At 43.3% G+C, this 27098-nt stretch overlaps 1 protein-coding gene across 16 annotated transcripts in view; it reads right to left on the reverse strand.

Moving 5' to 3' along the window:
• LOC107308775 (sodium channel protein type 5 subunit alpha-like) overlaps positions 1 to 25676 on the reverse strand; it is a 196032-nt gene extending 170356 nt beyond the window's left edge. For 10 of the 16 annotated variants that reach the window (XM_085539041.1, XM_085539042.1, XM_085539040.1 and 7 more), the window contains exon 1: positions 25476 to 25673. The gene's annotated coding sequence lies outside the window, so the exon portion shown is untranslated. Of the gene's footprint in view, positions 1 to 22865; positions 23125 to 25205; positions 25311 to 25475 lie in introns of those variants that run through there. The other 6 variants (XM_085539049.1, XM_085539047.1, XM_085539043.1 and 3 more) reach the window with 5 other exon arrangements.
• Positions 25677 to 27098: the final 1422 nt, after the last annotated feature.

Consider the following 27098-nt stretch of genomic DNA (forward strand, 5'->3'; position numbering starts at 1 on the left):
TGCTTTGTAATGCCCTCCATTACAAGCCATGGCTCCAAACCTCAGTCCAGACTCTAAATGATACCTCGAGGCCAACAGTTAAGTTCAATACACTTTCAGAAGGCAGAAAGTACTGCCATAGAATGAATCACAGAATGGCTTGGGTTGGATGGACCTTAAGGATCATCAAGTTCCAATGCCCCAGTCCACTACTGCCCACCTTCCTTCCAAGGGAAGAAACATCTCACAGGTAGCACGTCTGTTTTACACCTTGCTACTTCAGAGGAGGTTCATGAAATCAAAGAATGACTTGGGTTAGAAGGGACCTTAAAGACCATCCAGTCGCAAATCCCTGCTGTGGACAGGTATGCCAGCCACTAAACTAAACTAATACAGAATGCCCAGGGTCCCATCCAACCTGACTTTGAGCACCTCCAGTTTCTCTCTGTCCTTCTCAAAACCACTAAAAACAACCCACCAAACACCATTACCCATGGAGGTGTTTCTGGACTTGTTCTCTTTTTCCAGCAGTTATTCCCCCCCAGAACACTCTGCTGGACACAGAGTTCTTTCCCTCAGGCTTTGGAAGCCTGAGAGATAAAGTGAAAAAAAAAAAAAAAAAAAAAAAAAAAACAACCCAGGCACTAATGCAGGAAGCATAAAGAGATCTGATAAACGCTCCAAAGCTTCAGCTTCCAATAAACATATGAACTATTGCAATTGCCAAGAATTATGACTGCATGACATTATATCCAGCTTCTTGCACTTACTAAGAAGTAAGGAGGGGTATCTGATGTGCAGATGGGCAGTGCAACACAATCTGCTCTGCTCCGCTATCTGCGTTTTAATAGGCACTCACAGGTAGTCGCAGAGCAAAAGTTTTCACCTTAAGGAAATACCTGAACTGCCCGAACAGCTGCTTTTGTGTTTCATTGTGTAAATGGTCACAAGTGAGCAATTCTGGACTTTCAGTTTCACATGCTCTGAAGCAGGATGTCTTCCGATTTGTTTTCTATTACCAACAAAACAGAGAGAGAGAGTGAAAGAGGGAGACTCTCACCTCTCACTATTTTTAAATGAAGGAAGGCAATTTTCACATTTTACATGACTGAAAGTTAACATTTTTTGAAGCTATTAAGTCAGACTGCATAGGAACACGGTAAAAACACTGGAAGAGTAACAAGATTGCAGGCACACTCCACACTAGTTTGAGAGATCAGCTCTGGCAAGATGAAGATAGTTTTATATTCACAAACTCTTGTCTTAAAAAGTCTTAATTTACTCAGCTGGTATTGACAGTATGGATATTGAGAGCTTTGCATGATCACACTTCTCTCACTTGCTCTCATGTTCAAAGATAATAACAGAGAGATGATAACTTGGAGACTGTGAACATTTAACTTTGGTCCATCAAAATTTTATGGCATCATTACACTCCTGAGCTATAAGAAAAAGATAATGAGCCTTTTTGCAATAGTGCTGATATATTTATCCTCAGATTTCCGAAACTACACCTGATCTAAGGTGGGATAAATGGGCAAAGAGGGATGCAGGAGGAGATGTACGCAAGGAAGGGTGGAATTTGGTGTCCTCTACTAACAACAGCAGCCTCACTGTGCTACAGGTCCACAATATGGAAACATCATCAGAGTCAAATTTGCATTCCTCAAATTTCATTTCTGAAAATGCACTTCAATCATTTTCATTCTCACTCTGGATAGAAGGGCTATGATTCATTGTTGAGACTGCTCATATTTTCCCCCTGCTTTTATAGATGTTATTCCTTGGTGCACTTCATAACAGAAATAGGGCAGCATAATTTATTAGAAGTGATGGTATTTTGATCTGTGACCATCAATAAGTCTGAGGCCTTCAGACCAAACGCTGTTATCAAGACATGCATTGAACTGGAAACACCATTAGAGAAGAGACAGCTAACTCAGCGTTAATCAAGACTTTCTGTTCTTTTGGTATCTGAATATTGCCACCAGGCTTTCTGATAATACCAAACCTCCAGCAACTCCAGCCAGTCACACACTGATTTATTAAGGTGGTCACATAGACAGGTGACTTGAGATATTGCTCTGCAAGGATTACAGACCAGATTGACAGCTAAGATAATCGTCTCTAGGGCCAGGCACAGGGTTCTATGTTCACATCAGGTTTTGCATGTCAAAGTTCAGAAAACTGCAAATACATAAGATCATCTAGGCACAAATTTATCTCACTCAACAGAAATTAGAGAAGGCACAGGATACAGGTGGAGGCCAGCCCATTCTCCTGGAAATGCCCTTTAGTGGTCCAATGCAAACAGCCAGTGTGATAAGCATGTTGGCTTCTCTGTCAGCTATGGTCCCAGCTAAAACTTCAGTTTAACTTGCTTCTATCAACTTTTTACTCCACAGCTTACTGCACTGGTCAGCTCTAAGATCCACAACTCCATCACTGTCTATTCTGCATAAAGGAATTGCAAAATTGGCTCTTTCCACCTTTCTTAATATTTAAGCATCTGGTCTGGCAGCATCCATCACTGGGGTAGCCTTAGTAGTAAGTGCCTCAGAGGGATGAAATAATAGCAGTTGCAAAATGAGATATAAGACAAATGGGGATAGGGAGGGAGGGAGAGAGCTGGTATTGGGGGTCTGTCAGAGCTGGGCTATATGGGGCCATACCTACTGCAGCACAGGAGTTAAAAAACACCTCTACAAATCAGCAACAAAAGAAAACAATGAACGTGAGCTGGTTTCAGCAAATGGTTGGGGTGGGGGAACCATATGGTAGGAACAGATACAATGAACATAAGCTGCTCATGGTGGGTAGAGGCATGAAAAAGCATCTTGCATTATTTAGACCCAAGCTGCGAGCCACTGCTAGGCAGCACAGTGTACCCACATCTCCCATAAACCAACCCCACAAAGTGCAGGGGCAGAAGCCATCTTACATTCAGCTTCACCCAGAGAGCAAATTGCCAACATAAAACAGCTCTGCAGATTGAAGGAAGGAAAGGGCAGACTTCAGCAGGAAAACTGCCTTCTGACACCAAGCCATTTTCAGAGCTCTCTTCTGACTGCCGTGGGAGACAACAAGGTTTCCTCCAGCTGCACACCTGATGCCATCAGGGTCAATGCGGCGTGGTCCTTTCCGTCCTGCAGGCTGGCAGTGAGCAGATAATGACCCTTCTGAGTGCAGTGCTTCATTACACACACCAGATTAATGCCCTCCTCCCAGACTTCTCCATGAAGGAGCTGGGATGATTTTCTGCTGCATAGTCAAGGGCTTTAGATTAACACAAGCGACAAAGCAATTTACTAATCCTGAAAACTAGGCATGGTACCAAGTGTTCCTTCATAATGTTAAATACTAAGATGAGTAGGAAGGGTAGGGAGGATTTTCAAGTGTGCACAAACTTTTTGAGCCTCTGAACTAAAACCCAGCTCCCAGAAATTTTTGTTGCTATTTTTTATTCTTTGACAGCAGAACCCAGAGGCCCCAAATGCAATTACTTTGCTGTTAAGCATCGGACGAACACACTGCAAGCTGAATGCCAAGCAAAATGATCTGAAGTTATTTGCCTCTTCCATCAGCATGAGAAAGGGATCACAGATCTCCAAGGCTTTACCAGCAGCCCTCTGCCTTCCTATTCAAGAAGTGCAAGCAGGAACCCTCACCACAGGCTGTGACAAGATTCAGGAGGTCTGAAAGCACAAGAATGCACAAGATGAAATCTTTTCTTTGTCAGGTATGAATTTCACCTGATATCCATCACCTTAAAAAACAATGTTGTCTACTAGCTCAACTGAATCACTCCAAATAAGAGTTCAAAACACTGATTTTGAGCCATAAATACTTCTTTCCTTGGCAATATTCAGAATCTACTGATTGTTGGGAACCAAAGTGGACTCTCCAAACAACTGCCTGGAGTTCATTTGCCATCCAGCTCCGGAAATCTGCCTTACGGACTTCAGCAATGCTCATCAGCTCAGATGTGTCATGAGGGATGAGATGATGGGGATGCCAGAGAAGCAGGAAGGGAGGGACAAGTGCTGCAGCCCAGCTGGTTCACTGGAATTGTGTGTGGGAGGCGTGTTCACAAACAGCTATATTCCTTTTATTTCTGGATTTGCGTGTCTGCTTGAAAATTTGTACTGGCTCTGCCATATAAACAGGAACATGGGAAACTGAGCTATAAATAGCAAGAGAATTCAGAACCCCAAAGTTTACCCTTATACCTTTATGTTGCATTTAAATGTCTGCCTCCCAAAACACATCTTTATTTAGCCCCAAACTCAATTCCAAGTCTTAATACCTTCACTGACTTTAACTACTTGTCAATAGGATGAAAAGTAATGGCCTCAAGTTGTGCCAGGGGTGGTTTGGGTTGGATATTAGGAAAAAAATATTCTCAGAAAGAAAAGGGCATTGGCACGGACTGCCCAGGGAGGTGGTGGAGTCACTGTCCCTGGAGGTGTTCAATAACAAGGCAGATATGGCTCTGACAGACAAGGTTTAGTGGGCATGTTGGGGATGGAATAACAGTTTGACTAGATGACCTTAGAGGCCTTTCCCAACCTTAATGATTCTGTGATCCTATGATTCTACTTCTTGCAGCTGTGGCTGGCTTTCATCCTCACCCTTCACTCAGATTATAGGCTCTAACAAGCCCCTTTCCAGCACTCCTCCTGGAGTTTGCTGTATGAAGTGGCAACTGCTTATCTGGCTTATCTAGAGACCAAAAACAGCACATCACAGACTTCCCCACCAGTATGAGTCTTTAAACTTAAATTTATAAACTGGCAACTAATAGACAGCATGATGTTGTCAGCTGTGAAAAATGACGGTCACGCACGTATCTGGGACTGAGATGGGCACAACCTCACACCCCTACTCAACTATAGCACGTCCATGTTCATATCTAGACCCAGAGAAGAAGCAAAGTCCTCATCAGCTGATCATGCATACAGGACGGCCAGCCTGTTGGCCTGTCTTGCAGCCTCTCCATGAATAGAGACCAGGACACAAGGCAGTTAAATCCTCTTTTGGGGAAGGGATGTGCAGATATGTATAGCCTAGAGCCACACCTCACTCATACAAGACATTTCAGATCCTGAGACAGAGAGGACTAATGCCACATCAGTGAGATAACCACATTCGATATTCTAGGTGTAACATAAACAAAGCAGAGGAGAGCAGTGTTTCAGTATGTGCTGCATCACTCATATGTAAATACTCAGAGCTTGCAGTATTAACTACAACGGATGCTGAAAAAAACAGGATGTGCAGAGGACATCACAGGAGTCCTTGCACTAGATTTTTTTTTTCCCTTTTTAGCCTAGTTTTCTGATGAAACAGGCTTATCTGATCATGCTGTCTGTCTTTTAATCCCCTCTAATAACTTTTGAATCCATTGGCCAATTTCAACTATACTTGAGATGGAAGTAGACATTTCAGATATACTAAATGCCCACTCATCCTATAGAAATGAAGAGCTATGTAAAATAAATCACTGTCCCCACACGGGGGTAAATCCAACTCCTTTCTTGTTCTGAGAGGTGGCAGTCAGTATGTCAATCAATTTAGGGATATAAGCAAATCATCAATATAACACATAGCTCTGAGCCATTGAATACATTGCTTCTTAGCCCCCAAGTGTGAAAGAAACTATAAACTTTGAAGGGCAAGGTAAAGGTACATCAGAAAGCTACAAATACTTATTTTTTGCTACTCAAAAAGCAATGTAAGTGGTATTTATCTTATTTTAGGATAATAACCTTAGAAAAGTAGAATCAGTGATGCTGTACAGCAATAATATTGTAGTCCTCTCTTCCACCTTGAAATATTAAGATATAAAGCTCAGGTCCCAAAGAGTAAACAAACACTGATGTGAATAAATCCCTTAAAGCAGAACTGTACAGAACAGTGAAGTCATGAAAGCCATTCAGCCCTCCTTGGCAGTGTTCAGACCTCATTTGAGTTCAGGAGCAGCAACTTCACACAAAGCTTCTGACTAGGGAAGCCAAGAGGCAGTGAAATTCTCCCCAAGGAGCCTGATTGCTAGGCTGAAATCCTATTCTCTCTGAGAGCAACATATGGTACAAGAGAGCTGCAAAGGAGGGCTATGAATTTACACACACTTCTAGCATTATTTCCCCAGCTATATGCATCACACTGTATATCTGAACTGTATATCTTTACAAGATGTCTGGTGCACAATGTTGTCCCAAAAGCAAGTTTTGAACCAGGAGCAGGAATACACTCCCAAACTCATGTACTCTTGCAACAAATGGATGTAGATGAGCATGGATCTAACAAGACATTTTCCTACATGGCAAGTTCAACATTTTTAAAGCTTCCACTAAAAAAAAAAAAAAAAAAAAAAAATTAGCTCAGCTGCCATATATCATGAGAAATGGATGATGCACACTGGCAGACTGCCTGGTCACCAGCTGTAATCTGACTTCTGTCTCTGCTAAAAACAGAGGTCTGCCAGTGGACACCATGCCACAAAAGCTGCAGAAGACAAAGCTCTGTGAAACCCCTAGCATGGCCAATGAGACTCACACAACTCTGTTGGCAATGCTTGAGGCAGCTCTCCTCACTGTGGCTACCAATGACCTGGTGTCCTGAAACCCAAGAGGAAAACTCAACATCAGCTTCTACCTGGAGGGCAAGGAGTTCAAAGGACTCCAGATTGGCCTGTGGCCAGACTCAAGAGGAGTGTTTAATGGGATGCTTGTAAGAGGCATTTCAGATATTCCCATAAAAATGCCATTTCCTTGTAAGTCCTACACGGACAGACTTACTCTGCTCCTCTCCCAGTCAAGGAATGCAGCAGTTATGCCCACAACAGGAGGTTGTCTTCCCACTCAACAGCCAAGCTGCTCTCCCATCAGTCAGCCTGATTCTGGAGGCAGTTCTCAACTCAAAGTCAGCATCCAACAGACAAATCTACACAGCTGGCTTTAAAACTGAAAACACAAGATAGAATTTAGGTGGCTGAGAGGCCAAACTTGGTTGGAGAAATTGCTTTTTGTGGGTTGGACAATGCAGGTCCGAAAGATCCATCTCCACAGCTTAGGCTTGCTGTGCTCTGCCCTTCTCTCCTGCCACATGAGCATTTCCAAGGCAGAATGTAGACAGTCTTATGATATATAAATCCAAAAATAATAGTAAGCTTGTGGTTTTTAAGCCCACATCTGCTGCATCCATCTCAAAAGTTTCAGGATGTTACTTCTCTCAGCTAACAGTGATAGGACAAGAAGTAATGGCTTTCAGTTGCACCATGGGAGGTTCAAGCTGGATATTAGGAACGATTTCTTCTCAGAATGAGTGACAATGTATTAGAACAGGCTGCCCAGGGAGGTGGTGGGGTCACCATCCCTGGAGGTGTTCAAGAAAAGAATAAGTGTCTCCCTCAGTGGCATGGTTAGTGGGCATGGTATGATGGGCTGATAGCTGGACTAGATGATCTTGGTGGTCTTTCCAGTCTAAATGATTCAGTGAAGTTGCATATTCTGCAAGTCTTATCCTGAAGGAAACAAGGACACTGTCAAAAGGCAGGGTAGTACCAACTGCACCTCTTTCCATAGGTTAGTTCATCCTGCTGCTCCTTCCCCATGACCCTCAGCCATGTATTCCTTTATCTTGTGAACAGCTCCGCTGAGGTAAAGATGCTGACAAAAAACTGGGTGGCGAGGTCATGTACACCGTGGTTACATAGTTCCACCACAACAGCCTATGTTTTGGAAACTGTTTCCAGAATATGCAGTTCACTTGCTCTTCTGGTCATCCAGTTCCTGGATCAGACAGAAACCAGGCAATTTTACCTCAAATAAGATTAATCAGTGATGTCCAGCAGGGAACTACCTTCAAGTACTTATGACAAGAGAAATGAGGGCTTCCCTTCTTCCTCAGGGTAAACTCTTAGGCATGTGCTATCTCCAGCTCATTTACAACCTGTTTTATTGTTGTTTCTCTTTTTGCATTGTATTGGACTGCTTATAGGAAGGTAAATAAAATCCCGCTATTCATTCACACAGATTTTCCTTCTTCTGCTGTCTGCTGCCCAGTCCTAGAATAAAAACTGGTCCTATCTTAAATACAGCAAAGTGACCATCAGCTGTAAGGTGATAGATATCTTTTAAGTACTCCCGGCAAAACAGGAGATAATGCTATCACTTGAGCCTTGACTTAGCACTTAGGCTTGAGCAACACACAATTCAGAGGAGGTGGGAAATAAAGTGCATCCTTGACGCCATTTCACATCCTCACCAGTTCTCCTGCTTGCTAAAAAGTAATATATTCACAAAGGCTCTAACTGGTGCCTGGCTTCTGTGCCAACACAAGCTGCAGCTCCCTATGCTCACTGTTTTATTTCTAATGCAACCAATAGCCTTGGGTGTGCAGTATTTGTTGTGACAAGCTGGAAAAAGTTCACGCATTGGATGATGAAGTTGTTCTTGCTACTAGCAGGTACAATTGTCTTTTTTACTGAACTAGTAGTGCACTTCCTCCTCCTTTTGCTCTCAACTTTTTTCCTTTTTTATATATACATACATATTTTATATTTCACAGACATTTTGCTCTACTTTCAGCAGTCTTGTGAAGTCCGCATTTTCAGAGTCTATATGGGGCTAGGGTCAGGGTTAGAACCACTCATGATGAAATACTTCCAATGCTCTGTTATTCCTACAGCATGGCCTCAATATACATGGCAAACTCCATGCAGAGCAAAAGCTGGGCAGGACCCCAGTAGATGTCCATTTTGAGGTCTGGAGAGTAGCACAGATTTTGGTTGAAAAACTCAGCTTTCCTGAAGACAACAGCTTTGTGTTTGATCACTGAAGCACTACATTTAACCATCCTATCTAGCAAAGCACATAGTGAGAACAAGGCAGCTTTAAGCCAAAATGAAATGTGTGCAGAGACAGAGAAACCTCCAGGCAATGTCCAGCATCACACACAAGTGCCAAATGCCCCTTCTCTCTATACCTGATTAGCTGTGTAAGGAAGGCATGCATTTGCTCTGCTCTTGTTAGCTAAAAGCCTGCATCCAGTGCTATTTGTTGGGGTGGGAAGTGCTCCTTCTTGGAAGGAAGCAAAAGAAAGGCTTTGGAGAAATAAATAAATAAATAAATGGTGGTGAAGACAAAACCTCTGTAGAGCTATAGGTGGAAGGATCCTTTATCAGGCCTCTGGGACTGAAGGGAGCATTCTGGGGCTATCTGTGGAAGCTTGAAGAGGAGATGCAACAAAACCAGATTTCCTTCTGGTTGAAGGATACTGCCAAGATAAAGCCAGGAGATGTTATTGCTTTTTTTTTTTTTTTTTTTTTTCTTTTCTTCCTACATTTATTAATTTAAGGTAGTAGCTATCATTTTCTCTTCTTTGAGATCATTCCCTGGATCCCCCAGCCAGATTTGGCAACACTAATACTTGTCCAACATCCTCATTCAGCTTGCTCCAAAGCATCCACTGAGAACATCACTCAGAGCAACATCCACCCCCTAATCTCATACAGACACAGTCTCTGCTCTCTGAGGTGATGGCCCTCTCTTCCAAAATTATGTTTCCCTTTGCTTCAACATGCTTTATCCTTTCCTCTGTGAGATGTCACATCCCAAGCTTCCTTGAGACTGACTGAACTGAAAGCAAAACTAGAGCTGCCTTGCCTGACCGTGGTGGTCTTCAGTAACCACTTTATAGCTCTCATTCCAGAGGGTCTGATGTGCTCAATCTATCATCTGATTTCATCTGTTCTCACCACTTAGAGGGATAAGTGAAGTGTCATGGAACAGAAGAGGCAGGAACAGTGTTTAAGCAAAGTCCTGCCCTTAAAAAGTAACCTCTAAAAATAATTGCAGATAATTCAAATGAATGCATCCTTTGACTTGGCTTAACTGGGCTTGACTTTATGCAACTAGACTAGAACAGAAAGTTAATTGGATAGAAAGACAGAAAACCATTGAGATCAAGGCTGAGTGGCATGAGACTCTTTACTGTGGAGAAGTGTGAAAGAGGATCACATAACTGCTTATAAACATCTACAGTGTGGGAGTCAAGTTGATGGAGGTAGATGCTTTGGAGGCATGCAGCAACAGAAAAGGGGACAATGGGCAGAAACTGGAACACAGGAATGTCCATACTAATACAAGGAAGAGCTTCTTCGCTGTGAGAGTGATTGTGCATAGGAACAGACAGCCCAGAGAGGTTGTGGATTCTCCTTCTCTAGAGATATTCAAAACCCATCTGGACACTTTCCAATGCAATGTACTGCATGGAACTGCTTCAGGAGGAGGTTGGACCCTCAGGTCCCTTCTGACTCCTGATTCTTTGATTCTGTGACTGAGCTCTTCAGGGATAACCAAAAGTTAAGGCACTGTTAATTTGAAGTTAAACACGTGCACTTGTGCTCTAAGTGCCCAACGGTGAAATCCCATTAGTCATCTAAAATTCCTACCTCCATAATACAAAATTATGCCACTTTCAATATGAAATTGCTACTTTGAGTAACAAAGATCACTTCAGATTTTCAAAATACAGACAGGACTGGACTATTCAGGCTTAAAAGTCACTATTTGCCTAAAGACGACTTTCTCAATCTGTATTTAAGCATCACAGAAAGCATCACAACCAAGATTTTATTATGTTTCAGCATTTTAAGCATTAAAAAAACAAAAAAAACCAAACAAACAAAAAAAAAACAAACAAAAAAACAAAAAAAACCCACAAACATTCACTTCAGCAGTTTGAGGCTGCAAAATTGGAGAGAAAGTAAAAACTAGCAACACAAAAACATATAGAATGTGGTAAATGCCAATGGTGGTTGGTCAGAATGATTGAGGGCTCTTTGCCTAACCAGGGCTCTCTGTTTCCTCCACCCTCCTCTGCCTCACTCTTCATCTCAATGGCTCAACCCATTGGAGGAAGAAGACGGATGGAGCAGAGCAGCTGTGGCTGTGCAACTCATGGGCTCAGCACTACGGGGAAAGGCAATGCTGAGAAACCATCCTTTGCCCATTTCTAATCTGGGCACTGTTGAGTTTCCCATTAGCAGCAGAAGGGAATGATTCACTGCACAGCAGCTTTTGGACCAAATCACTCTGCACACGCACACTGAGTCGACAAGAGAGCAAAACTGAGCTTGTGGCCTCATGCAGAGATAGGAACCACAGAGGTGTCCCTCCTTGCATCCCTCCTTCCCAGTGCAGGGGAGGAGTCTTACGCTGAGCACACCTAGGTCATGCAGTACATAGGCCCGTTAGACATCCCTGGACAAGCTCCAAATGAATAAAAGCATCCCCCAGCACATAACAATAATAGGTCAGGTCCTAGAAGCAATAAAACCACATTAGCAGCCTGTAAAACTATGCTAAGTAGCCTCTCTGGTTGTGTCCTGAAAAAAAATTGCCTCCTCTGGTAGCTCTTTACTCCAACCACTTACACGAGTATCTGCATTTTTTAGGTGCAGAGCAAAAGCTCTTTGGGCAGGGAGAGCACCCAGGGTGCAGAGTGAGTATGAAGATTGACGTGGGCTCTTGCAGCAGAGCTTCCTCCTACCTGGGGCTGGCTGCCCAAAAGCACAGGGTGCTTTGGGGTGCTGGGAAGTATGAGGCCTCCCTAGTGTTGGGGGCACCCCTTTAGCCAAGAGTGCAGGAACCTGACCATTGAACTGAAGCAGATCCTTCATTCCCAAAGACAGGTTTGGCCACAAACATGCAGAAATTCCCAGGACTAAAAATATTTTATTTCCCCAGCGAAGCAAAGCCAAACTCATCACTATCATTAATATTTATTGTTACTCTCAGGGCACATAACAAAGGTGAATGATCTCTGCTACAAGGTACTTACAAGGAGCCCCACATTCCTTACACAAGAGACACGCTTCCTCCCAGGGCGACCCTGCAGCTGATGGGGGGATGACTGGGGAGCTCAGCAAAGACTGGGGTTTTGTTAGATATTTTTCCAGATAATAACTGATTAAAGTTTGTATTCTGAGTACAGCCATGTTGTAGGCTTATGAAAATCTTCTCATTTGAAAGTCATTTTCCTCCTCTGCATCTGGGACAATCAGCAGCATGAAACAGAAAATAATAATAAATAAATATGCATCAGCCCAGAGTTTGTATCCAGTGAAAACCAGGAGGCCTTGCATTTCTCACTGAGGGACCCCGGTATCAGTGGGTCTGAAAGACAATTCTGGTATTTTCTGTAAATGAAAAAGAAATAAATCAGTGGGTCTTGAATATCTCCACAGAAGGAGATTCCAGCCCCCCTCTGGGCAGCCTGTTCCACGGTATGTCAGCCTCACAGCAAAGAATTTCTTTCTCATGCTCAGGTGAAACTTCCCCTGTTCCAGTTGGTGGCCAGTGCCCCTTGTCCTGATGCTGGACATTGCTAAAAAGACCATAGCCCCCAGCCACTTGACTTCTATCTATTAGATAGATATAGATAAGCATTAATAAGATAAACCCCCTGCCCCCCGACTTTTCCACTGCATAAAACACATTAAGAAGAAAATAAAAACAGATCAGGAAATAAATGAATAAAAGAAAGACAAGAATAGGAGGGCCAGCAATAAATTAAAAATACACAGTGAGAAATGGGAGGCAAGAGGCATCAATGCCCTTTCTGAGGACAAGAAGGAACTTTTCAAACACTGAAGGACCAAAATATATCTATTATCCGATATATTTGTTCCGCACTCAGAAAAAAAAACCATACAACAGAATGATAACATGCTGAGAATGACATTCTTTCCACTTCAGAAGTGATAAAGAATTATGACATACAGCAGCTTCCCTAGTTTGACTTTTTTGCATCAACAAGTCAGGATAACTGCACCCAAGTGCTACTACAGACTAAAGATGGGCTCTGAGCATCAGCGTTGCTTTCCGACAATTGGGAACTGTTGTAAAGCACCAGAAGAAAACCACAGTGGCAGTATTTTGTAAGGATGGGCAGAAAAATCTGAGTGACTGTTGGCCTTTCTGCTTTCTGGGTACAAGAAGAGAATCGCTGATGCAGGACTTGGTTAATCAGGGCTGAGAGGACATTAATATAATTTGATGGGAACATCACCCTTCTACAGTGCTCAGATCTGATATCGCCAAGTCAAGGGTTATGGTATAGAAAGATTGAGGGAAGCATCACTAAGGACAATTACAGACTGGAAAGCAGGCTTACGGTAAATGATGCAGAGAGCTCCATTGTACCCAAAAGTAAGGGAAGGGATGAATCCAATGCTTTACCAGTACCCTCGGACAGGTACAGATGCAGCAATTCTGCTGCGGTACATATTGCAGAGGGCTTTGCAGTTTGTTGGACACAGATAGAAGAAACCCAGTGACCAGAAACTGGAACCAAAGAAATATGAATAAGGCCAAATGTGTACATTATCAACAGAATAATGTAAGCATGATTTAACAAAGACTGTCAGCTTATCAAAGGCTGAAAGATGGAAAAACTACCTCTCTGGGCAGCCTGATCGAGTGGTTGGCAGTCCTGCTCATGGCAGAGGGCTTTGGAGCTGGATGATCTTTAAGGTCCCTTCTAATTTAAGCCGGTCTATGATTCCATCATTATATGCTCTGCCACCAACTCTAATGAATTATGGGGAGACCTCTGCTACTCTGCAATAGGATTAGATGGTCACAGTTTCACTTCAGTAATTTCTGAAGGATAGAGTTGAGCCTAAGTCCTATAACCTGTATCGTTTGTTTGTTTTTGTTTATCCTACTGTCAAATCAACAGAAAGGCACAAATACCGCACTTGGGCTTGAAAACAACACACAGCACAGTGTTTGTGTAGGTCTGAAACAAAATGAGAAGGGACAGAAGAGAAAGCTATCCAGTTACAAATAAGATGCAATGGTGAGAATTGACCATTACTGTCCATTTAGACCTGCACAGAGTCCCTCTCTGAAATCCCCATTCCTCTCCTGCTCTAGGGGCTGTACTGCAGATAGGCGAGCACTGTCCCGCAACACCACCCAGCCTGCCAGGGAGTGGGAGATAGTCAGCCTAAAAATAGGCTGTCCTCTGCTTTGGCTCTCCCCCCCAGCTCAGTCCCCAGGGCACAAGGCTGGGGAAACAACCAGAAAAGCAGTGGTATTTTTGGAAATGGAGGAGTGGGATGCAGCACGTGGGTCCCCGCCTGACCTCACGTTTCTTGGAAAGAGCCTTTTCTGTGATGTTTAGCACTGGAGTTGCAACCTGAGCCCCATGCATGTCCTGTAAGGGACAGTGCAGAGCAGAACAGTCCGACCCAGCTGTCCTTGGCTGACCTGTGGCTAAAGCCAACACACAGCAGCTGAGACCAAATTTTGTTGTACGGGGATCACACATCCCACTACAGGTCCCCCAGTTGGAGTCCCTCCAGTATAACCACCACCCCATTTGCTTACACAGCCCATGGATCACTGATTTCTGGTTGGAGGAAACAGCCTTTCCAGGCAGCAAATCCTCACAGGACAGTCTTTAACAGGAATTTCATTGACGTTTAAAGGCGTTGTAGGACTTTGATGAACACTTGAACTTTAGTCTGACATTTATGTGCCAAAAACTCCATATGAAGCCTAAATCAAGAGACCTTGCTTTCTGCTATCGATGCTTTCTCTCACATACAGCTCTACAAAGCTCCTGAACATCAGTAACATTCCAGAAATCGCCAGTTCTGCTTTTAACTGAGCACAAGTAAAAAATCAATTAGAGATTGATCTCAATTATGGCTTCTTTTTTTTTTTTTTTTAATTTATTTTTAGCATGCAGTTCAGTAACTAAAGTGAAGAAATGCAATCAATGAAGCCAACTTGCTTTTTAACAAACCTATTGCCCAGATTATAACACATTTTTGCGAAGTTTCTCAAGCTCACAAAGGCAACTGTGTAAACAATGTCACTTATTGAATTCTGCAGAGTGTTCTAACAGCAAGACTGATGGGATGCCTAATACATTGTGTAGTTGCTATAAGCAATAATCTCCCATGCTAATCACAACTATCACATTCATTGACATTATAGAAACCTCCTGAAAGAAATAATGTACCACGGAACCATTCAAACGTGTGCAAAATCAGCTATGAATATAAAACCAGCTTTCTAACTAGCACTAGGAGAATATTAGAACCAACATGAAAATATTTTACATCACACAGACATAAATGTGCAAGGACCTGCATTTTTGAGTCTGAGAATCAGAGAATCACAGGATATCCAGTGCTGGGAGTTTCCCACAAGGATCACCAAGTCCAACTCCTGGTCCCAAACACGACTATCCAAAACCCAAACCATTTTGTGTGTTGAGCTCCCACAATCTACAGTGAGCATTAACTGATGGTGCCCCATGTTCATGGTGGGATCCTGGTTCACTGGAGTGAGAGAACAGAATGTCTTTGCAAGAACATTCCCCTAGATTTCACTCAGAATATAAGAAATCCAAAATCACTGCCACGAGGAACACCACATGAGCCAGCAAACATGGAGCATGTTGGCACACCTGCCCTTGTCATAGGATCATTAGGGTTGGAAAGAGCACTAAGATCATCTAGTCCAACCATCACCCCATGCTGAGCAGCATGCAGGGCTGCTGTTGACCTGGGCATGAGAAGCTCAAAGCGAAAATGCCCAAGGGGAGGGCATGGGATGAGGGACTTCTCCAAAAAGGCTCACCCACCCCCAGACAAAGGGTGTGGAACTGGATGGGCTTTAGGACTCCTTGCAGCTTAAGCCATTATGTTGTTAATTGGGTCACCATAACTTATATGTTTTGGGGTCAGCAGGCCCCGGTTTTGGTTCATCAAGTAAAAAAGCAGTCGCGTATACCCTATCTTACCTTAGCAAGATGATTAAAAAAAAAAAAGATGATTGTATCCCAAACCTGGCCATGAACATTCTATGCAACACAATGCAAAAAAAAAAGAGTATTCTGATCTGTAAGTGATGCCAGAGAATGGGTTCAATTGCTCAGAGAAGGCAAAGGCTGCTGCAGATTGGGGTGAGGGAGGAGGGGCTGAAGGTGGCTCTCAGCCACCTCTGTGCTGCTTTGATCCCAGGCCAGTCCCCGTGGTGGCTGTGCTAATCTGTGCTGACCATGGGTGCCTCCCGGCAGGCACAGTGACAGCTGGGGATTACTGGGGTCAGGGGCACCCTCCATTTTCCCTTCCTCATAACACCTTGTAGCCATGCCTGAGGTCAGGGTTGGGAGAGAAGCAGCCAAAGCATTGCTGTGAGGATGCACATGCATAGGGGAGGTTCTCAGCATATCTGACCTATCTATCTGTAAACGCCCCCATTCATCCCCAGGAGAGTTGAACTAGATGACCTTTAAGGGTCCCTTCCAACTCAAACGATCCTGTGATTCTATACCCCACACTGCATCCCAGTCCCACTTTCAGCAGTATTATGTAGTAGCCAGGCACACACATCCTCAGTCTGACATCACTGGAGACAGATCACAGCAAAATGGAGAATGTGCAACCAGCTAAGTTAGAAACTGTGTTCCAGCTGGTGAAGCTGGAAATGGCATTTCTGATATTCCTGTTTTAATCCTGATAGTCAGAGGTTTGTATGTATATATATATATATTCACACTTGATTTGGTGCCAGCACAGTCAAATATCCCCAGACAGGCAGGGGAACCTATCCTTTGCTACATATGGGAGAAGATTAGAGTGGAAGGCCAAGATCCTCTTGGACAATGTCTATGCCCCTCTTCCACCTCTCCTGGTCTTTAATAGGACCACAAATCTTTATGATGGAGTATTTACAGATATGATTTCAAAAGGGGCTGAAATCCTAAAGCTTTACTCCTTAAATTCCATTTAAAACTACATAACAATCCCTATGTACCGTACACCCTGCATCACAGGGCCTTGGTTAACATAGGCTGAATGGACACAAGCCTGGTAGTGGAGTAACAAAATCCAGTACAATATGGTACAAAACAATAAAAGTTCTTTGAACAACAAACCTATGGATCTGTGGTGGATCAGCTGTTGTGAAGCTGTGTGGCTGAAGTTACCTTCTTACTGAACGACAGAATCATCTAGGTTGGAAAAGGCTTTTCTTTGAGTCCCTCTACTCTTCATCCAGGAATATCTTTCAATAAAGCTTGCATAACTCAAGTATCTTCCAGTACCAAATCTCCAAACCAGATAATCCAACAGGTTAAATTACTACAGGATAGGACAGATACACAGTAAAAACAACAGCAAAACCAGTCTTCTTAAAAAACCAGGCAACAGCTTGTCCAATGAATGACTAAACACAAGAAACACTGGAATAATGCAACAGCACTGTTGTGTTCTTTCTTAAATTCAACCAATCCAGGCCCTACAGGGTTACAAAAGACATTACATCTGTCCTAACAGTATATCAAAAAACATCTGCAAAACACCACTACAAAGGTCTAGGCGGGGAGAATGGTGCTTATAAATATAATGCCTGATCCAAAGTCAAAGGGAGCTTTACCTTTGGCTGCAACGGGGCTCTGGATTAGGTCCTTAAAATAGTGCTGGAAACATTCCAGAAAACTTAACTTCAGCTACATTTAAAGCCTGTGCTTTGCAGCTATTTGGTAATTTTCACAGTTAGTGTTAAACTACCCAGGGAACTTTTATGCTCACAAACAAAGCCCCTTACTCCCTTATGTTGCATTTATGTTGACGTTGCATCATTGACTTCAATAAACAGTCTCCTGATTCACCCTGTGAGGAGACAGCCATCAGAATCAGGCACGAGAGATGTGCCTAAAAGCCTTGTTTCAGGTTCTGAATATCAATTTAGCTAATTAATAACAGAAAACCGCAGCCCAGAATCTTTCAGTGTTTTCAGACCATAACCTCATATTTATTTCTCCTTGTTCCCGGGAGAACAGCACCAGGAGTTTTTATTATTGTTATATTATTTTAAAGTTTCGGGGTTTTTTGTTATATTTTTTTTAACCCTATTTCCTCAAAATAAAAATAATGTGTGACCTAGAGCGCAGTTTTTGGGGTGTTCACAGCCACAGGTTGTATATGAATGTGTATGAAACACATTGCTGCCACTTGCTGGGGTGACATGGGGCCATGAGTGAATTTGAGGTTTTCAAGTTTAGTCAACTTCAAAGAAAACCCAGTGCAACTCGAGCAAAACTTCCACCAAGGGTAAAAGAATCCAAGAATTCAGACTTTCTCAGGAAGGTTTCTACCCCCATTTCATCCTCTTTGAAGAATTCAGAGCCTTGACTTGAAATGTATTGAACCTAGTAGGAACAGAAGTGCAAAGGAAATTTGTTGCAGACCCTACAACATTATATTGAGAAACTACGTTACTTCAGCTAAGGAAGGGCTGGAATATTAAGAAAAGTTGAAACAAAAAAGAAAAAAATAAAGGAGGAAGAGAGAGAAGATTTATTCCATATTTTCCCCTCACATATTCCTATATTTTTTTCTTTAGCGATGTCATGTGGTTTCATAACAACTATTCACTTTTCCCTCTTTATCTAACAGCTGTCTGCTGAAAAAGACTCAAAAAGAAAAAATATCTAAGCATGTTAAAAATGAGAGAAACTATTCATATGCAATGTATAATTGCATACTATATTTAAATCCCTGTACATTATCTTTCAAATTATATTTAGTTTCAACAGGAGGGGGAAAAAAATCCCTTTACTTTCTGGCACTGGCAATAGAATTTGTATATTGTTTTCAAATACAACAGCTCTTTCTGAGAAACTTTTGCCAGGAAATAACTAATGGTTCAAGACAGGGAATCTGGCTAGATCAGATGTATTCTGACACTGGCACAATAACTGTCACCCAGAGCAAAACTGGGGAGTCCTCAGGGAAATTGCTGTGCAAATCTGGATTAGCTCTGCCAAAGTCAGATGAGTTGATCTGGGTTTATAGAGCCGAGCACAGAACCTGGCCCTCTGCTTAACAAATGTATGGACCTTCTCAGTGCCTCCAGCAGCACAGGAGCCACACGTCGCTCCATGCTGAGGGCTTGAGATGCAGCTGGAGAGGCAACGGAGATGATGTGCTTGGCCATTGGAAAGGTGAGGAGGCAGCTGAGTCACACTGCTGTGCTAAATGAGGGGAGAGATGATCAGAAACCCTCATCCTGAAGAAAAAGACAACACTTGTAACATGCAAAGCAGGACAAGGACACAAATGCTGAGGAGCTTTGGAGGAGGAGGTCTTCTCCTGGCCAAGGAGGTGGCACCACTGGCTGCACCCGATAGAGTATTCCAAGCAGGGAGGGAAATATGCATGAGTGCAGGGGGTGCCTTAACCACAGCACCCAGCCCCATGACACACGGTGCAATTACCCTGTAGTAATCAGGCAGGTATTTTAAAAACGCTTTGGCGTGATTCTATAATTGTGCATTATGTAACAGCTACTAACGTGTCAGACCTCGGATGATGCTAAATGCTCATCTGCGGGTCAGGTTGTAACACTCTAATGATGCTGTGCAGGTTGGGCTGGAGCTTTCCTGTTATTTCTCCACAGTCAGTGCTGCATCTCCAGCCATGTAGGCACCAGAAGGGCTTCCCACTGCCACAAAAGCCTCCCCCTAGAATTCCTCTCTCTTGGTGCCTACACCAGGGAGGAAAAAGAAAATTTCATCACAGAATCATTCATCCTTATGAGCTTTACATGATTGCAAAGGTCTCGTTTAATTGCCACCAGTACACTTCCTGAAAACTTGGTATTTTTCAGGATTTCCCCCCTCAGGCAATGTCTGCCCTTGTCTTCCCCATCCTTGGATGGATTCAAATGTTAAATGGGGCACTAGCACCCTGAGCTGGTGGTTGGCAACCCTGCCCACAGCAAGGGGGTTTGAATTGGATGCTCTTTAAGGCCTCCTCTAACCCAAGCCATTATGTGATGTTATAAATGTACAGCCCAGCAGTAAAAATGCTTTTTGGAGGACTGAAGTAGCCTGGCAGTAGGGCACAAAACCTGAGCAAACTCCAACAGGGGTGAACTTTGCTTACTTGGAATCAGCAGAAATGATCCCCATGAGCTGTTCTGTTCTGATTACCCAGGGTCAAGTGGGCACCTGGTTCCTGCGACTTCTAGACCTCATGTAGGCATGCTGTAAGCCAGCCTGGAGGAACGGTGACATATTCAGATACTGAGACACAAACAACTGCACATTTGTTTGGGAAGAGTGACCATTTCATTACAATAAGAAAAAGAATCTCTGAAAAATCATTATAAACAATATAATCCTTGTGAATGGACTATCTAATCCATCTCCAATTAATGGGTCTTGAAAGAATTTGTCCATGGGCGAGTTCTTCCATACCTTCCTATTGCACAGATGTTTCAGTGTTATATAAAGCATTTAGAAACAGCAAAAAGAAAAACAGACTTCTCTAAAGCCCCAAACCACAGCTTAATGAGCAAAATCAGCCTACAAACTCCACGACTACTTCAGGCTTCTGGCACAGACAAATTACCCATGCCCCAGTCTGCCTCCAGTGTTATGCACTCCGATATTAACTACCCATATAACTTCATAAACACTCTGTACTTATACTGGCGCTAGAATAAAACTAGCAAGGCATCATTTGAAAGATATCTGCAAGTCATATGTTGGATAAAGAGCAGTTTTAGAACCTTAGGAACCCAGCTAGCTTTATAAAGGACCTCTAACCGGTTAGTAGGGCTTTGCCATAAAAAAGCCTCTTTGGCAGAAGCTGTGCAAATCAAGAAAGTTCAAATCAAGCTGAAAGTTGAAATACACAACCTGGTAAAGCACAGAGTTATTTTTTTTTCCAGGATAGAGCACAAATTGTTCCACTTTCAAATTAATTAAGTACAGTAAGAAAAAAAAAGAAAAAAAAAAAGGAAAACTCGGTGCTTAGCAGCACTTGTAACAAAACATGCTGCAAAACTAGAACTTCATTATTTGATGTGTGATGCTTTTCTACTCAAAAAGCCACTGCAATATTATAAAACTACAAAATAATAATAATAATAATGAAAACCAAGCCATTTTTGTCATGCAGAATTGAGACAAAAACAGTTTCATTGATTACAGAGAGCAGGGAAGCACGTTTTTGCTATGGAAAATAAGAGATCTTTTGACATCAATGAAAATTTTGCGTGAAGAAGAGGAAGCCTCCTGAGTCACATCTCCTCAAAGGTGGATGTATTAAGGAAGAGTGAATTTTTGAGCTTCACTTGCCATTTTTCCTGAGAGTATACCCCAGCAAATTGTAACTGATAAGAGGCCTGAATAGGAAGGGTACAAACTATGGTTGTCATTGCTGGCACTACGTGTGTTTAATAAAACCATTATGCTTTCTATTCTGCTTATACTGTCCCACCAAGATTTCCCCAGCCTGCTCAGGGATTGGGATACAGTCAGCTTTGGTCAGTACGTTGTTCTTCTCCCAGGCTGAGATCTAACCAGCTCCATCGTGGGTTCTTACCCAGTGCCACAGGGCAGCCCATAACAGAATGAGTGGGGAATAAATAAACTCAGCTAATCTAAGGAACATGGGGTATCTTTGTAAGGGTGACCATATCACCTGCAGCTCAACTTAAAGGAAGTCACAGTCTGATGGAGAAAAGGAGCCTCCTCAATAAACTCTTATCTCTTCTGTGACACAAAAAACAGCCAGGAGAGAGGGGTTAGGAACATACCAGTTCTGAAGAAAAAAAAAAAAAAAGTTTTCTTTTTCTCATTATTAGTAACTCTAATTACTTTGAAAGAAGAGCAGTGAGATAAGTCCTGCAGAGCCAGAAATGTGACCTGATTTCCTTCCTGATTTAGAAACTGTCACTTCGCAAGAGAAACCCAAAGAGACAAAGAGACAGAGCCAGGTGAAAGTGGGCCCAACGGTTGGTTCACAAAATAAATAATAAAAGATCAGTAGAAAACAAATCAGGAGTTTAGTTCAGTCATAAAGACAATGGTTAGTTTAAAGATAAACAAATATTTATCACGTTTATCTGAACAGTGTGACAGTACAGACAAGACAGTCACCCTAAGCTAAAAGGAATATACCTGACTGATTTCATGTAGTTTTCCTCCAGGTTCAGATCACAGAATGGTTCAGGTTGGAAGGGACTTTAAAAATGACCTAGTACCAACCCCATTGCCACAGGCAGGGACACCTCCTGCTAGATCAAATTTCCCTAAGCCCCATCCAACCTGGTCTTGAGTATCTTAAGCAATGGGATAAGCACAAAAAATAGACAGTAAAAGTGAGAAGCAATTATAGAATTCAAAATATAAATTGCTTCACACATTGATTATGGCTCTACCACAAGACAGCATGTAAACAGAAGCAGAAGTTAAGCATATAATTCAGAGATATACCGCCTTTGTGAAATAGGAGCTTCATTTAACTGAACTGAGAAATTACTTGTTGCCACTTTTTAACTATCAGACCTATAATTTCTCAGAGTAATTCTTGCGGATGATTGGAGACAACTTACAAGGTAGTAATTTTTGGGAAAAACTGAGCATCCGCCCTCTGAAAACAAAAGGTCTCTTTCTATTTGTCATATTGAGCTTCCAAAAGTAAACCAAGGTAGCAACAGATATTGATCTGTTTCTTTCAAAAAACATGACCACGATTTCAGAACAGCCACTCAACATTCTTTAGCACGCAAGCCTAAAAGTTCTTTCCTCACATACATGGACAGAGCATTCCTTCAAGATACACAATTGAAAATGGTAAAGAAAACAGTCAAGAAGAGATAAATCCCTGTCCAATACAGAAAAAAATAATAATAAAAAAAGAAACCACAAGATTTTTAACATAAAATTAAACTAGTTCTATTTCATAAATCTCCTGCACCTCTGAGAATGTCATTTCCTGTCAGTACAATTTTAAACATAATTTTGATTATGCATTTAAATCAAGAATGCAGTTACTACTCAACTGTTCTCTGTAGCCTGTGTAAGTCTCATGAGTTGTGTGCTAGTCCCACAGGAGTTAGTCCATCATAGCAAGAACGGAGACTAGTTTCTGGTTCAGACCAGGAATATAATGCTCTCCACTGTGTTGCACTTTTTAGACTCTATCCTCATAAGCTGTCACACAGAGTCAGGAAGCCTCATGATCCACATACACCCTTCATGGTCAAGGTATTTAGGGTACACAGACAATGATGCAACTGAGTTCCTCTGTGATCTCTGACGAGTGACTGAGGATATGAAACAACATCAGTTACTCTACCATACTGTACAGACTTTTTGTGTGCTTTAAACCTACAGGACTCCTCGCAGCATGAACTATTTATCCACAAAAAACTCAGGTATCAAAGTCTGATCATCTGTGTTTGTAAAACACTTTGAGAGTCTTAAAAAGTACCAATCTACATTATGAACGGACTCAAAATTAGTTTCAAGAACTGATGAGAAGCACATCACAACATCAAACACCAAGCAAAGACAAATAATATTTTCCACTATACTCATTTCTGGCAATACTGTGGTCTGTCTCATACCAAAGATTACATAAACTAAACTACTTAAGTCTGAGAGCTTTTGGCACATTAATCTAAAAATACAACAATTTGCAGTGCAGGACTCCATTGCTTAATTTTTGAGACACTTTCCCCAAAAGACACACTTTTTCCCTTAAGGACTGACTATTTCTGAAGGTCTCTGACAACCACATTTGCTGTTTTTAGATGCTACACAAGAAGAATAAAAATACTATCAAAATCATCGGGTATCATTCCAGTCCCATTTGCATCATTTCTACCCTCAACCCAGTTGAGGCTCCCCCTCAACTTTTTTGGAATAAGGCATCTCATCAGAGGCAAGGAACCCAAAACAACAGCAGAGACACTCAAAACCACCACTTTCTTGGTCCACTAGAATGAGGGAATTTCACTCCTCGCTGCCTTAAAGCTCTGACCTTTCCAGTTCTCTGCCACCAAAAGCTTATAGGATCTGCTGGATCCATCTGCAGCTCCACCTGGCCTGCTTTCCCACGCCAAAAGGACGGATCAAATATACGTGTCTGAAAACACATCCCTGCTTCCTCTTTGTGCCACCCAGGAGGGACCCTCCAAATCAAACCGTACCGCCTCAAGACAAGCGGAAGCTTCCCAAAACCAACTCGTGCAAAGCCCTCAAATCCCGAGAAATATCAGCAAAATCAACTTCAGCACCTTGGACAGGACACGCTCACGCAAAATCACTAAATAGGCACATCGGCCCTGAAAACGCTATGACTGGACGTGACCCCCTAGGACACATCTGCGGGCCTGTTTATTTTTAGTATTGACAAATCCTCTTTGAATCGCCGCCTTTATTCCACCATACGCCCTGTATTTTGGGAATAGCAGCTCGTCACCCTGGTGAAAAGAAAAAATAAAATCGGGGCCACAAGCTGTGGATATGACACCCGTCTGCAGGATCAGCAGCTGCCCCAGCCTCAGCTGGAAAGGCTCAGCTCAAGCACTCTCAAAGCTCAGCTCATCCTTTCCAGGCAAAGCAAGACCTGTTGCCGTAGGTGAGCACAGCTCACGCATCTCTCTGCTTTTTAGAAGCTCATCTCCACTTTCTCACCCAAATATCCAGGGAGAAAAAAAAAAGATATATTAAAAATTAAATAAAAAAGAAGGTCTGGTTTGTTCCCATATGCAGCCACACTTTGGTTGCATAACTTTTGCTTTAATTTAGCCTTCATTCTCTCTTACGGTGCTCCCAGTATGTCACCGGTCCCCTCGGGGCAGCCTTGATCAAATCATGATCACCTTGTCAGTGTGCTGCACAGCTTTCCCTGTTTTCCTCTACTTCCTTAAGCCGAGCAGAGTTTTTAATTTGTGCTGGAAAAACTCCAAACGTTTCAAGTACGGGTGTTTCGCAAAGGGCTTTGAGATGAGTGGTGTTATTAAGACATATGCTTAATATATTATGGCAGTTCTTACAAGTAATATCAGTAACGCTCTCATGATACATGAGAATGATTAATTTTCCTTGCCACCGCGGAAATAACCATTCAAGCTTATTTCTTCCCTTCTAAACGGGCCACTAAAATTCCATTCAAAGCCATCCGACACCACATGACATTCACCAAACAATCTGCAGAGTATTTTCTGTGTTGTTGTCTCTTTCCGGCACTTCTGGATGCAGAAGCAAGACAGAATCTAGACCAATTCCCAACCAGAGTTACTCTTCACCAGCACAACATCTACATCCACATCTAAACCATTTCCACACCCCGGCGCAAGCTCTGCTGAGCCAACTTCTCCTTCCCGAAGCCTCACCTCGCCCTGCCTGGACGGGACGGCACCAGTCCCACCTCGAGGGGAAAGTTTGGGGAAGGGGGAAATCCCGTCGCAACAAATTCCTCTTTCTTCCGACTCGCTCTGAACCGGACGTCTCGGGGGGACGGGGGAGGGGGGGGAAGAGGGGAAGAGGGGGGAGAGGAGGGGAAGGGGGGTTTCTCCTTATGCTTTTTTTTTCCTTTCTTTTTTTTCTTTTTTTTTTTTTTTTCTTTTTTTTTATTAACAAGCAAACAAAAAAGAGAAACTTACATTGGTTTATTTAAATATTCCTGCTAAACCAAGAGTCCCAGAGCCACTTCATTGTATCCATAAGAGTTTTAGTCCCCGAGCGGTCCGTCCCACGGGAAGGGCCCGGCTGCGGGGCGTTCTGCCCGGCCGCCGCGTAGGGCTCATGGCTCGGAGCCGCCGCGCCGTGTGCGGCAGCCGGGGGAGCGCAGCCCCGGCCGGGCGGCGGGGGAGGGAGGGAGGGGAGAGGGAGGGCAGAGGGATGGAAGGGAGGCACCTCCCGCATCTCCCCGCCCTACAGAGAGGAGCCGGGCTGGGGCGGATCGGGTCCGCAGCGCCCTCTGCCGCCGGTGGGAGGAGGGAGGGGGAGCGGGGGAGAGGAAGGATGGGGAAGGGAAGGGAGGGAAGGGTGGGGAGGGGGAGGAAAGATGGAGGGATAGGGAGGGGAAAGAATGGCAGGGGAAGGGTGGAGAGGAAGGGTGGGAAGGGATGGAGAGGGGTGTGTCAAAGGAGAGAGGGATGGGGTGGGGAAAAAGATGGAAAGTCAGGAAAAATGGAAGGGTGAGAAAGGCTGGGGAAGAAAAAATAGGAAAAAGAAAAGGTACTGAGGGACAGAAGGAAGGCTGGGGGGAGAAAATTAGGAGGAAGGATGGAGGTGAAGGTAGACTGGGCGAAGCACAGAAGGGAAGGAGAGGTGGATGGAGAACAGAAGGGAGGAACAAGAAAGGATTAAAGATTGAAAAAGGAAAAGGTATAGGAAGGAAAGAAGAGCTGAAGATACAGGAGACTGGTGAAGGTTGGGGAAGAAGGTGGGGTGGAACTGTGATGAAAGTTTGGGGTTGTCACTAGGAAGTTAAGGGGATTTGGGGAAAGGAAGGGGTGAGCACGCCTGGAGAAGGATGAGAAACAAGGGGTGAGGTGGGACAGAACACAGAGGGAAAAAGTTTGGAGAGGAAGGTGAGTACACATGGGTAGAGAAGAGAGAGGTTGAAGAGATGGAGAAGAGGGTTGGATGAGGGAAATGTGAGGAAGAAGGAGGGATGGGAAAAAGATAGGCAAGCATGAGGGGTGAAGAGGGAGAAAAGAAGTGAAGAGGGAAAGGGAGGAAGGAGAGGAAAGGAGGAATTGGGAATAAAGAAATGGGGAGAAAGTGGACTAGGAAGCAAGGTGGAATAGAGAAAACTGGGAAGGAAGGTGGAATGGGGAAGAACAGGGAATATGAATGTTGTGGGTTGCCATCAGGGAATTGAGGGGGTTTGAAGGAAGGATTTGTCTGACAGCAAGGAGAGATGCTTGGGGGTACACAGGACAGGAGGACACCAACAACCAGGGGAAGGGGACAGGCTGAGTAGTGCCAAAGCTGGCTTTGGTTCTTCCCATGGACAACCAAACACAACCAAATGTAAGCACTCCTGCAAGCTTCTGCCCCAAGTGCTTCAGTCCTTAAGGAAGAGTTGAGGCTGGGTCATGCTTACAGGACGAAGTGGAAGTGAGCAAATAGAGCAACTTTTGCCACAAAATAATCTGCCTGGTGATAAGTGAGATGGTCAGAAATGGAAGCTCATAGGTGGAGAGAGGAGCAGCAGTTTGTTAGAAATACTGAAGTATTCAGGATTGCAGAACTGGAAGAAACTTCTGAAGAACTGC

The sequence above is a fragment of the Coturnix japonica genome, chromosome 2 (assembly GCF_054131305.1).
Source record: "Coturnix japonica strain WE chromosome 2, WE-NBRP24, whole genome shotgun sequence".
NCBI lineage: Eukaryota > Metazoa > Chordata > Aves > Galliformes > Phasianidae > Coturnix > Coturnix japonica.